The sequence below is a fragment of the Protopterus annectens genome, chromosome 12.part0, assembly GCF_019279795.1.
Source record: "Protopterus annectens isolate FY-2018-M chromosome 12.part0, PAN1.0, whole genome shotgun sequence".
Classification (NCBI taxonomy): Eukaryota; Metazoa; Chordata; order Ceratodontiformes; family Protopteridae; genus Protopterus; species Protopterus annectens.
The window spans coordinates 1,341,506,976-1,341,521,372 of record NC_056746.1 but is presented as its reverse complement, the minus strand read 5'-3'; positions in this window follow the sequence as shown (position 1 = coordinate 1,341,521,372).

The window sequence follows — 14,397 nt, the reverse complement described above, 5'->3', positions numbered from 1 at the left end:
TCCCAGTGCCTCTGTCAAGTAAAACCACTGGAGTGATCCCCGGGGTGAATTTTCTATTTCCCATCCACTCATCAGGATTTCTGTTGAAGAGGGCTAGTGAGGTGTTCTGTTTGACATGTATGGGAAGTCTATTCCATAGCATGGGCAGTCTCTGGGTTATGAACTTGTCCCTCCAGCTTGTTCTATTGATTGTGGTAATGAGGTTAAGGTTTCTGGGGCATGTAGTGTAGAGGGATTGGGATTTCTTTAGATGGAGCATTTCTAACAGAGCTGGGTCAGACATGGCTTTGTAAGTCAAGCAGAGATCACCTCTAAGCAGGCGATATGAGAGAGAAAATAGTTGGAGGTTTTTTTTAGTCTGTCCATATAGGACAAGTGTTTAAGGCCAGGATCCTCTTTGTGAGGTAATTTTGTGGCCTCCCCAGTTGTTGCAGGTGTCTAGTGAGGTACATGCCAAATGGAGCATTGTACTCAATGATTGGTCTAATGAGGGAAGAGTAGCGGGAGACAATGACCTCTTTCTTCCTGGATGCAAAACCCTTAGTAATGAGATGTGCCGCACAGAAGGACTTTCTGACCACAGTGGCAATGTGGTGGTCAAAAGAGAGGTTGCTGTCAACCTGTGTTCCTGGATCTCTTATAATGCCTTCTGTGTTCAGTGGACTATATCAATGTGGTAATTCATTGAAACTGGGTTTTTTTCCCAAAGGGTAAGACAACACATTTTTTGGCATTGAGCTTAAGTCCATGGTTCTGACAACAGTTGTTGGTCTCAGTGAGGCCTTTCTGTAGGATGTCAACATCACTTGGGGAGTTAATTATGGCTCCCAACTTGCAATCATCTGCAAACTTTGCCAGCCAGAGTCCCTTTGTGTTGGCCTGAACTTCAGAGAAGTAGATACCAAATAGGAGAGGACCTAGGACCAAACCCTGTGGGACTCCACTAGTGACTGGCCAGCAGTCTGATTTGGAGTCAGCTACTTTCACACTGTAGGTTCTATCTGTGAGCCAGTTTGCAACCCAACTAGTGATATAGGGGTTGATGCCTAGCTTAGTGGGTTTTTCTTGGATTCCTGAGTGGGGAATGGTATCAAAGGCCATGGCCAGATCAAGGTAGGCTGTATGGACCACCTTGCCTTCATCCACAGCTCTGTTGACTGACTCACAAAAGTCAACCAGGTTGAGAGGGCATAATCTAACCTTCTCAAAGCCAAACTGTGTGGGATCCAGAATTTGGAGATTCCCTATATCCTTGTTGATTAGGTCTATGATGATGTGTTACATAGTTTTGCATATCAGACTTGTCAGGCAAATGGGGCAATAGTTCCCAGGGTCTATAGTCACTCCTCCTTTGTGGAGAGGGATGACTGTAGCAGTGCACCATTTGGTAGGGATAAAGCCTGAGGTGAGGCTGTGATTGATCAGGGCACAGATGACATGCCAGGTCACTCTGTAGTTCATGTAGAACACAGCCAGGGATATTGTTAGATCCCATAGCAACTGTATTCTTGGCCTTGGACAGTGCTGTTTTAACCTGTGCAGCAGTAATGCTGGGTGCCTGGCAATCTACTGGTATTGTGATTGGTCCTTTGGTGGGGGAGAGAGGGGTAGAGTTGGCACTGAATCTGTCGGTCAGTATATTGGCAATATCTGTTGGTTTGGTATAGGAGGTGCCAATGTGCAATAGCTCTAAACAAATCTGGGTATTGCCATGGACATTCTTTACATAACTATAGAAGACCTTGTGGATGTCTTTACTATCTACTGTAATTTTGTTTTCATAGCTAGCTTTAGGGGATTTGATAAGGGATCTCAACTTTGTGTTGAGGCTGATAAGGGAGTTTTCCTGTCTTGGGACTTCACCTTATTCCACATCTGTTTCCTCCTTTTGTTGTAGAGTTTGTTTATGGCAGGGGGCCACCAGATTGGCTTCCTTTTTTTGGAGGAGAGCGTCTTTGTTCTATTGGGTATGGTGAGACCCATGCATTTGTGTATGTGTTCGTACAGGGCATTAGTGTATGACTCAGCAGTCGTGCAGCTGTTCTCCAATTGCATGGGTGCCATGAAGTTAGCCGCCTCTGTTTGTGGGAGCCCAAAGTTACCTTTGGAGAAGTTTATCATGGTGGTTACCTTTGTGAGGGGGGGGGGGGTGTGGATTTCCAAGGTGATTAGTTTCTGGTCGGATCTAACCATTTATTTATTTTATTTAGCACTGAAGTGGGCTCATCCAGTATGTCCCTTTCAGCTATAACACAGAAGTATCACAAAAAGTAGTGAAAAGTACATTGGTATCAAGCTGAAATATACTCAGTGTGGAAATCTAGGTCAGTGAAGTAGAATATATTTTATATTACTGCCAGGTAATATGCTGAAAGTTAGGAAAATAAAATTAAGACATGGAGAAGGGAGAGCTACATTGTGACAGACAGTAACTGCAGTAATATAATCTTGCCAATTTCAACTCATCAAAACTAGAAGTCCAGGATTGCTTGTTCATTTATCAGTCCTACTGCAAGAATTCATCTGTGCAAGACAGTTTTTTACTTTTCAAGCTGTTTGTCTTTCATTCATGGATGTGTGACCATGAAATTAATACATATAAATAAAACTAATTGGGACAGTCAGTGTAGTTTATCTCACTGCACAAAATGCTTCAAAAGTTATCAGAAGCAAATCTTGGCTGCTTTATGTTATGCATTTTTTGACTCATTTGTTTTGCTGTCAAGGGTTTATGCTTAAGGATCTCAATGAAGAACCAATATAGAACATAAATGTAGCTTCTTAGTTTGTCAAAAAGTTTTCAGTTATTGAAAAACATTTTTTGAGAACATACTTACCCCTGAAGTCTGATAATTAATCTACCGAAGATATACTACTTAGGTAGCGTTGTTGCCTCACAGTAAGACGCAGTCCGGTTCGATTCTCAGCTAGAACGTCTTTTGCGTGGAGACATGTGTGAAGGGGCATACCGTCGTTGAAGGTTGTGCATCAGGCCTGGCAAGCCGGTGTTGAAGGTTGTGCATCAGGCCTGGCAAGCCGGTACGTAAAAATCAACTGCCAATCATTAGCGGACCGGAGTTTCGCTGTGGCGACCCCTAACCGGGAAAAGCCGAAAGACGCAAACAATTTATACAAAAATGGCTCCCTCACAAAGTATCTGAAAATGGCTCCCTCACAAAGTATCTGAAAATGGCTCCCTCACGAAGTATCTGAAAATGGCTCCCTCACAAAGTATATGAGAATGGCTCCCTCAAAAAGTATCTGAAAATGGCTCCCTTACAAAGTATCTGAAAATGGCTCCCTCAAAAAGTATCTGAAAATGGCTCCCTCACAAAGTATCTGAAAATGGCTCCCTCAAAATGTATCTGAAAATAGCTCCCTCACAAAGTATCTGGAAATGGCTCCCTCACAAATTATCTGAAAATGGCTCCATCACAAAGTATCTGAAAATGGCTCCCTCAAAAATTATCTAGATTTTCTATGAATCAGATTTTCATCAAACTTAAATTTGTACCTGCATGTGGATATGCAGTCATGCCCACTTATAAAGTTGATCAAGTTATGCCTGACAGATACTGAAGCTACATATAAACAATATATGAGGGAGAGTTAGGTGGAGAATCATGTAAAATGGAACTTTTGATGGATATGTGAATTAAATAAAAGACCGATTTAGGGCATGATTTTTTTGTAAACTGCTACAGGGTTGCTAACCCATATGGATTAGTACATTTTCACCTTAACGCCATTGCTGAGAAATCTTGTACTCACTATAATATTGAATTCTGTTAGGCCATTCCATGTAACCACAGCCCTCTCTATAAAGAAATACTTTTGCAGAACAAGAGAATAGTTGAACATCACAGATTTCTGTGTCAGTACCTCCTCTCTTTTCCACTCTTTTTCCTGTTGTGGATTACGCCATCATTTCTCCTAGATATGATACCATACATCCATAGCGGTGCATCCATATCATGCTACCCCACATCTGTTCTTATTTGTGGTCAGACCAGCTTCACCTTCTACGCATATCCTTTTGGTCACTTTCATCTTGAGTACTTCTACCAGACTGATGTTTTACTCCTTCAGAAATGCACTCAATCCGGAGGATGTGATGCGATCAGACTCTGCTAAAGTTGGAACATTACCTCTTTACTTCTAAAAATCGAACTCGACCCAATTAGTATATGGACCCAGTATGCTCTTTGCTGCCACCCCAGTTTTCTCAGTCTCCTGGTGTTGCTGATTCACTTAATTTGTAGTTTTCAGATGATGTAATGTAAATGTATATATATATTTATATGACTTATATGTCAGATAATCGACTTCTTGGAAACTCAACAAAAATATCAAAGAGACAATAAGATTGATTTTCCAAAAACTCGAACATCAATAAAAACACACACACACACACACACACACACACACACACACACACATCCATCTACCTTTTTTAGATTTTTGCCAGAGGCAAGCCCCCTTGCACTCATCATGTGGGTGGCTGTGCCTTCCACAGCCCTTGCAAATTATATATACCAACTCAGAGATCGCACTGCAGTGAGGAAAAAGGTAAATTTCCCACTTCCTGCTGTACTGCCATCTACATTCAAAGGCTTTGAGTTTTCAAAAACTCGATCATATGGTCTCAACCATATGGAGTGCAAGTTTCTGAAGACAGATGCACACAGTTTATACAATATGCGACCGGTCAAATGTCCAACTCAAAATGTCGAAAACTGTACTTTCGACTGCTTAAAACAGCAAAAGTGCTACACTACAAATTCCACAATCCAGAAATATTAAATGTATTCAAAACACCCAACATTTCTGATGTTCCAAATACTATTATGCAGGGGTTCAAGCCTCCCCCCCTTGCAACCCCCACATGGGTGGCTGCATCTCCCACACCCCCTGCTAATTTAATATACTAACTCTGAAGTCATACTACAGTGAGGGAAGGGTTAATGTCCCGATCCCCACTGTAGTGCGATCTGCACTCAGACTGCCAAATTCACATGAGTGAATGCACATTGGCATTCCCTCATTTGAATTCACACTTCTGTTTTTCCACATTTACAAATTCTGCCACTGTACTTTTACACATCAGAGAATCATACAATGACATCGAGACCTTATGAAGGTAAACCTTACACAGAAGTATAAATGCATACGTATACATATATATATATATATATATATATATATATATATATATATATATATATATATATATATGGGCCTATATTATAACATCGAAGTTCAAAAACTTCGAATGTTATAATATCGAACCCAGTAGGTCGAACGCTTGAAATAGCAAAGCTGTAGAGCACTGAATACTTTCCTAGGGAAAGTATTCAGTGGGTCATTTCTGCAGCTTCGCTATTTCCTCAACTGTGGAGCAAAGGTTACGGACCGGGTTAAGGTAAATGTGCAAATGAAGGTGAGTGTGCGATTGGGTGTGGGTTAGGTGAGTTAAGGTTAGAGCACGGGTCAGGTAAATGTGCGATTGTGTAGACGTGAGGGTTAGGGTGGGGTAGGTGAGTTAGGGTTAGGGAGCGGGTAAGGTGAGTGTGCGATAGTTAGGGACCTTAGGGTTAGGGCTGGGTTAAGATAAGTGGGTAGCTAGTGGTGTATGTCTGGTTTAGTGTAGGGTTTGCTGAAGTGTATGTGTGTGTGGATTATTTATTTTGGTGTGCTTGAGTTGTGTGTATGTTTGTCAGAACAGTGAATTTTTTCCCTGGGAAAAAATTTGCTATTCTGACTGTTTGGTTTTCTGGTGTTTCGATTGAATGGGGTCGATATTATAACATTTGATGTTTTTAGACTTCAATGTTATAATATAGACATATATATATATATATATATATATATATATATATATATATATATATATATATATATATATATATATATATATAGTTTCACTTCATAATCTCGAATTACTGAAGTCCCGAATTTCAGTAACCCGAGACTATAAAGGCGAACCATTCACAATGCCGAAACCCACAATCACGAATCACAAAATCATGAACATACCTACACCATGTACCACATAAGACACACACCATTCCACCGACAGCGCACATACCACACAACCCTACACTACATATAAGCAGGGGGGCAAGCCCCCCCCCCAACCCCCCTACTTATATATACCAGCTACAAGATTTCACATAACATAAAAAAAAGAACCTCACGCCACAACATCCTCCACTCGCTCGCACACAAATACACATCACACATACACAAACACCAACAAATCCAACACTCACACTTATACCTCCCTACCCTTACCCACACACACAATGTCCAAAAACACACACAAACACTCACTCACCTGCAATCTCAGGCACCATAACACTACATGTGATGTACCGGAAATGCATAAGCGCGGATTCGAGATATTCGTATGCACTTTCGGCATTCTGATTTTCAGCTTCATGGTCTCAGGTTACTGAAATTCGGGATTTCAGTAATTCGAGATTATGAAGTGAAACTATATATATATATATATATATATATATATATATATATATATATATATATATTGAAGTTCCTTCTCAAATAAGCCCAAAGCGAGGTAGACACAAATACAAGTAAGAATACACCTAAAGCTGAAGGTAACTGAAATAAATGTGGCCAGTCCACGTAAGTAAAAAATCCAAAACCTTTAATACAGATAGGTGACAATATGTAAAAAAAAAATGGCTGCTGTTTAGTCAGCAGTGGCTTGTCAATACAAAAGCATTGACTTCTAACCCAGTGGTAGTCAGGAACAGGTTTTAACATGATTCCTACAGGGTGACAAGTCCTCTACCTTGCCACTTAATCCCCTAAATAGCCTTTATCATAGGTCAAAAAGGTGAATAAATCCCCCATACTGCTATTCTGACTCAAGCAGGATTGAAATTCAATGTGCTTTTGTGAATGAGTCATACATGTATAGATACACAAACACACACACGCACACGCACACACACACACACACACACACACACATATATATATATATATATATATATATATATATATATATATATAAAACTGTGGTCTGTAAAAGCACACATTGTTTTTCTTTTTTCCGCCTGCCAGCTGCGTTGTGTGCATGACCACTGTACATGTACGATCAGGTTTTGGAATATGAACTTTTCTAGTTATCGTACAGTGTTGGCAGAGCATTGCCTTCCCTGAAAATTAGTTAGCTTCCTTCTAAGGTTACAGGCTGGGTATTCCTTATTCTCTAATTCCTACGAGAATAGAGCTCCCAATTCCCAAACTTAAATTGGATGCATTCGTGCATACAATAAAGGAATTAGCCATGACTGGCACTGAACATAAGACATTTTCAGATGATTAAAAGCCTCAATTGTGATCGGCTGCATCTTTTCTATGGTCTGTCAGAGGTCAAGCTACAGTAGTAAGCCTGAGTACACATTTTTTGTAGTAACCTGCTAATCATCGTATAGGGTCATAGGTTAGTACTAAGCTAACTGCTCTTGTGAGCCATTTAAGCCTAGCCAATTATCCCTTGTGAGACTCAAAACCTGCACCTTGTGTTTGTAAGGCAAACACCTTAACCATTAAGCCACCCTCCCAACCCTGCTTTATTTATTTATTTTGGATTAATGACCTGGTCCCAATTATTTAAGACTTGAGCCAGATGGCAACAACAAATTCACAGCAGTGCATGCATGAACAAATCATATAAATACCCAGTAGTGCAATGGATACAGCCATTGTTATCAGCTTAGCATTTTTTTATTCTAAACAAGTATAAGTCACCTGTTGAATGTGAATAAAGAATATATTCATTAAGAGACAATTCTAATGATGATGATGATGATTATCTGTGGTACAGCCCTAATTAAACATGTTAACAGATTTTAGATGGCCTGTCATTTTACAGGCCTGTATTGTCTACAGGTTCTGTCTGCATTAAAGAGTCTAATGTGCTTATACTTACATGCTCATGGGTAAATACTAGGACAGCTGGTCTTGTGGGTCAGTTTAATCCAAGCCAATGTCCCTTCTTGTGCTTGAAATACCTATCCCATTTGGTATAGATTGACCTTACCAATCCCTTGACTGATAACTGTATATTACTCCTAATAAGAATAACTGGGATTGTACCAGAAATAATTTAAGGGGACCGATGCATGAGACAAAGCATTTAGTAGCTGCCTCTGTCCATTAGAAGTACAGGGGCAATCATGGGGAAAAATCTCTGTTTCCCATCCATAGATGCAAGTGCTCTTGAATATGGGCAGGAATGAGCTTTATTTTACATGAATGGAGAGGCTGTTCCAGAACAGCAGTATTCTTTGCAAGATTTACCTGCCCTTCAAAATCTTTCTGTTGGTGTTGTGTAAGAGGTTAAGATCACAAGACCAAGTTTTTCTAATGCCATTTGACTTGCTGCTGGCATTAAATCCATTAGTAAATTGCCGGACACCTTGTATGCCAAAGACATGTCACCTCTAGGCAGTGTGTAGGATACTGTGTATACTGACAGGGCTTTGAGTCTTTCCAAGTAGGACATATTGCTTAGGCCTTGTATCTTTTTAGTAAGGTATTCTGTCTTTTTTAATTTCTCCAAGTCTTTTGGGTTTCTAATACCATGATGGGAATGGACCCCAATCCTAAGTCAAAGTACGATTAAAGTTCATCCACATCTGTGGATGTTCCACTTGTTGCACATGTCTTGACCGATACTTGCCAAAAAGGGCATTTTACTCAATGATCGACCTAATGAGGTCTAATTAAAGGAATAAATGGCATCCCTAAATCTAGAAAAATCCCTTTGTTTATAAGCTGTGCAGTAAGGAAAGAATCTCTTATGACAATGGACACACATTGGTTAAAAGTTAAGTCTCCAGCCACATAACTTCCCAAACATCAAACAACTGAAGCAACTCTTAGGGGTGTATTGTCAATACTGTAGTTCCCTTGGGTAGATGACTTCCCAAAGGATACAATAATATATTTTTGGCATTTAATTTCGATCCATGATTTTGACACCAGTTATTTATTTGTGACAAACCTTGCTGCAGAATGCCTAATTCATTTGGGGAATCAATGACTGCTCCCAACTTGCAGTCATCTGCAAATTTAGTTAACCAGAGCTATTTATTACAAGTTTTTACTACAGGTAAGTAGATGCCAAACCAGGAGAGAATTGTGGCGGACTTCACTGGTGATTGGTCTCTTTGTGGAGGTAACTTCTCCATTTGATTTCTTGCATCATATCTGTGAGCCAGTTGAATCCACTTTGAAAACTCTGAGCCAGTCTTCTGAACAAATGATCACATATTCCAGGTGCACTGCTGGGTACCTGCTGCAAGGTGCCAGAAGCTCCGGGTACTCCAACACTAAGATTCCCATTGCCTTTAGAGATGAGGGCTATCTGCCAGTATCCTTTCAATAAATCTAAGATGTAAAAAAAACATTACTTTCCCTAGCCCCTCTATGAGTTCATTCACTCTGAGCACTAGATAAGTGTCATATGTAAATATTGCATTCAGTTTTCATTAATCATTACAAAATCTGAAGCCAGTTCATATTGCTGAGGAATAAAGTCCTAATTATGGCCTAGATGATCAAGGTCAAATCAGTGTAGTGGGCATCATCTGAGTAGGTGAAAGTACTCAGCAATATGCTCCCTGATGAGAAGTATGGTTCAAATAGAGGGGTAGCGCTGACAATCTGTGTTAATAAATTCAGAGGAGGGGTGGTCAAAGAAACCAGGTAGTTCATAACATGGAATAAATCTCCCAGAAGATGGTTGGTAACTGTGACCTCCCAGGATACCCTTAAGTTATGCACTGGTCCCAGACCATATTGGAGTAAGGCCAGTGATAGAAGAAGTTGTCAGACTCACAGATGGACATAGGGCAGTGGAGAAGGAGTGCCATAGGATGAAGTATTAGGAGGAATAAACAAAAAAATCTTATGGAGGCATTTGGCTAAGAGACCAACAAACTGTGACAGTTTTCTTCACTTTGGATTCCTTACAATTCCTAGTTTTAAGTCGTGTTTTCAGTTCTGCTGCTCCTTGTGATTGTCGCATCCCACACTGTTTTGGGATTACCTTCTCCGACACAAAGTCATGCTGTACTATATTCGTTTTCTAAGCAGGCGACTCAGACAAAAGCCTTTGCATTTCTCAGTGAAATCATTGTTCTACCAGCTTCACAGCTGTAGGTAGTGTCTTGTCTATTTCAGTAGCACAGATAGAATTCTCTGGTCACGTACTGCTGGTATTTAGGCCAGCTCCAAGACTGACTGCAGAAGATTCAGCCTTCCTAGGGTTTTTAACAAATGTAGGCAATATATTTACTCAAGTTTTCTCTTCCCAGTTTATCTTATTTTGTGTTTCTGTTTTTTTTTTATTTTCATTTTCCACCATAAATCGTCCATGTCATCCTGCCAGGAACTTATTTTCATCAGAGGGAGCTAGTATTTGTATTTTTTTTGTCTATTTTAAACTTTTTTCCCATAGCATTTTCAATATATAGTCTCTCTTTTTTAATTATTTATATTCATGTTAAAGATCAGCTATGTATGAATTCCTAGTTTTCTCATCAAGAATTTATTAAGCATTTTGGTACCTTTCAAGTCCCATTGTCTAGCTGCAGTCTGCATGAATGGGTGGTATGAGAAAAATATGTAGATCACATTTTCAATTTCCATTTTAAGCTTTTTCATGAGTGATACATCGAGCCATTGATCAAGATACATTGTATATTTAATAATGTTTCCATATGTAACATTTATCTTTGGCTGTGTTCTGGCAAAGGCTGAGACAACCTGTGACCACGGTACCCACATTTTCCTGTTCGCTTGATTCCTCACTCTCTTTCCATCTGTCTTATCTTCTCCTTCCATAGGTTCATAGGTTCATAGGTTCATACTAGGCTATCTGCCCTAGGGCATTTATAAGCCTAGTCACAAAAATGTAGTACTCCACTAAGAACAAACACCCAAGTTCCGCATTTATAAGCCTAGCCAGAGTGTGTGTGGCTTTCGCCACCCCTTGGGATGAGAATACTACGCCCATTTAGGGTTTAGTTTACTGTGCCTCTGTCTAGTAGTGACACAGAGATGACCACTGGGGTAAACCTATGATCTCCCATCCACTCGTCAAGATTTCTCTTGAAGAGAGTTAGTGAGGGGCTCTGCCTAACATGGACTGGGATTCTGTTCCAGAGTGTAGGGAGCCTCTGGGTTATGAATCTGTCCCTCCAGCACATCCTATTTATTTCTGTGTTGAGGTTCAAATCTCTTGCTCTCGTGGCTCTGATGGATTTGGATTTTCTGAGGTGGAGCATGTCCATTAATTCCGGATTGGACATGGCCTTGTACATCAGGCATAGATCACCTCTGAGTAGGCAGTATGCGACTGAATAGAGCTGGAGTTTCTTCAGCCGGGCAGCATATGACATATGTTTGAGACCCTTTATCCTCTTGGTGAGGAACTTTTGGGGTCTTTCCAACTGCTGCAGGTGTCGGGTAAGATACATCCCAAATGGGGCATTGTACTCAATCATGGGCCTGATGGGGCACAATGATCTCTCTTGATCTAGATGTGAATCTCTTCATGATAAGGTGGGCAATACAGAAGGTCTTCCTAACCACCTTGGCAATGTGAGTGTCAAATGAGAGGTTACTGTCAACTTGGGTCCCTAGGTCCATGATTACCTCTTCCGTACTTAATGGATTACCACCTATGTGGTAATTTGTGGGTACCTTGTTTTTCCCAAAGGGTATGACTATACATTTTTTGGCTTTCAGTTTAAGGCCATGGCTCTGGCACCAATTATCCGTTTCTATGAGGCCTCTCTGAAGGATGCTTGTGTCGGCTGGAGTATCAGTTATGGCGCCCAGTTTGCAGTCATCTGCGAACTTTGTCAGCCACAATCCTCCTATGTTTGCTTGCACCTCGGAAAAGTAAATGCCGAACAAGAGGGGTCCCAGGACTGAGCCCTGTGGGACACCGCTTGTGACTGACTTAGAGTCTGGCATGGCTCCAGCAATTCTGACCTTGTGGGTTCTGTCCTTGAGCCAGTTTGCAACCCATCTTGTGACATATGGGTTTACATTTAAGCTGGTGAGTTTGTCTATGATGCCCGAGTGGGATATTGTGTCGAAGGCTTTTGCAAGGTCAAGGTAGGCTGTGTGAACTGCCTTACCCTCATCAATGGTCTTAGTGACTGTTTCAAAAAAGTCGACCAAGTTCAAAAGGCAGGATCTGCCCTTGACAAAGCCAAATTGGGTAGGATCCAATGTCTGTAGGTCCCCAATGTCTTTGTTTATGAGTTCCATAATGATCCTTTCCATAGCTTTGCAGACCAGGCTTGTCAAGCTTATGGGGCGGCAATTTCCAAGGTCTGTAGAAGCACCGCCTTTGTGGAGTGGGACCACTGTTGCTGTACGTCACTCTTTGGGTACGTATCCTGTAGTAAGGCTAAGATTAAACAGCAGCCTTATGTGCGGGTTTAGTTCCTCTTGAAGTTCATGTAATACACAGCCCGGGACAACGTCCGGTCACATTGATGCAGTGTTTTTAGCTTGGGTGAGGGCGGCTCTCACCTGGGCATCTGAGATGTTAGGGAGGCTACACTCTGCTGGGATAGATATTTCTCCTTTTGGGGGGGAGGGGGCAGAGAAATTTGCACTGAACCTGTCTGCCAGAATGTTGGCAATGTCTGTGGGTTCAGTGTATTTTGTGTCATTTTGGACTAACTCTGAGCATATCTGGGAGTTTCCACCCAGGTTTCTAACATAGCTAAAGAAGGCCTTGTGATTGTCTTTTGTGTCTTTTGTGATTTTTCTCTCAAAGTTGGCCTTGGAGGATTTTATGAGTGATCGTAGTTTTTTGCTAGTACTGATCAGAGATGCCTTCCCTTTTAGGGATTTTGCTCTGTCATGTAGTAGCTTCCTCCTCCTGTTGTAAAGTTTGTTAATGGCTGGGGTCCACCAGATAGGGCACCTGCCTTTGGGGGAATGGGTCTTGGTTTTATTAGGGATTACATGATCCATGCATTCTTGAAGGTGCCCGTAGAAGGCATTTATAAAGGATTCAGCGGTGTGGGTTGTGGTTTCCATTGGCCCAGGGGCCTTGAAGGATACCACTTCAGTCTTAAGAAGTGTAAAGTCGGCTTTTGAGAAGTTCTTCACTGTGGTCTTTTGTGCAGGGGGTGGGGGCGGGATGTGGATTTCCAGTGAGATTAATTTATGGTCTGATCTCACCAATGAGGGGTATACTTCTGGTGTGGAGCATTTTGTCCCCATGTTTGTGATGATCAGGTCTAGTATATTATCTCCTCTTGTGGGAGTGGTGACTAGTTGTTCCATCGCATTTGAGTTTATGAATTCTAGGAACCTTTCGGCTAGGGTGTTGGGGCTTGAGTAATGTTCCCAGTCTATGTTTGGGTAGTTGAAGTCTCCTAATATGATGGTATTTGGAGAGACATTCATACTCTCCAGTGTCTTCAGGAAGGCTGAGTGGGGTTCCTGAGTTTCAGAGGGTGGTCTGTAGCATGCTACAAACTGTAGGGCAGTTTTGCCTATGGTTAGTTGCACCTGGATGGTCTCCGATGCTTCGTGCATTGCCACTAACCTGGAGGTGTGGGTATCTTTGATGAATATGGATACTCCCCCTCCTTTTGTGGTTCGGTCCAAGTTTTGGGGCTGGAAAGCATGATATGAGGTAAAACCTGGTAGTGCTGGGGTGCTCTCAGGAGCCTTGAACCAGGTTTCCATCACTGCACAGACATCGATGTTCTCCATACTGAGGAGGGCTTCGAGAGCGTGCATCTTGAGGTTTAGACTTCTGGCATTGAGCAGCATTACCCTTAGTTTTTTTTCACTTGTGTTTTCTAGGGTGGTGGGTTTGTCTTTTGAGCCTTGCCTAAAAAAGGCACTATGGGGGTGGCAAGAGCCTTGGCCAATATCCGGAAGCCCAGGGGTGACAGGTGCAAGCCATCCCTTGTGAAGCAGCGTGGCTTGTCAAGCATGTCATCCCAAGCAGACAGACATTGGATCCCCATTGAATGACGCCAGTAATTAAGCCAATTGTTAAAGCTGATCATTTTGTCTTTGTACTGTGGCTTCATTCTTGGTGAGGATAAGATGCTGCTCAGGGTCAGGGTCATACTGGCCTGGGCTACATAATCAGAGAGCTCCTCTATGTCTCTTTTCATGTAGTCCAGGGAGGTATGTCTCAGGTCATTCACACCGGCATGGACAATGACTGAGTCATATTTGCACTTGCTTTGGAGTGACCTGAGTGCTTGTGTTATGTGGCGGATTCTAGTGCCCGACAGGCAGCTTACTGTAACCTTTTCCTTGTTCAGTCTGGTGAGCGGGACATCAGTGTGTCTGACTATGGAGTCACCT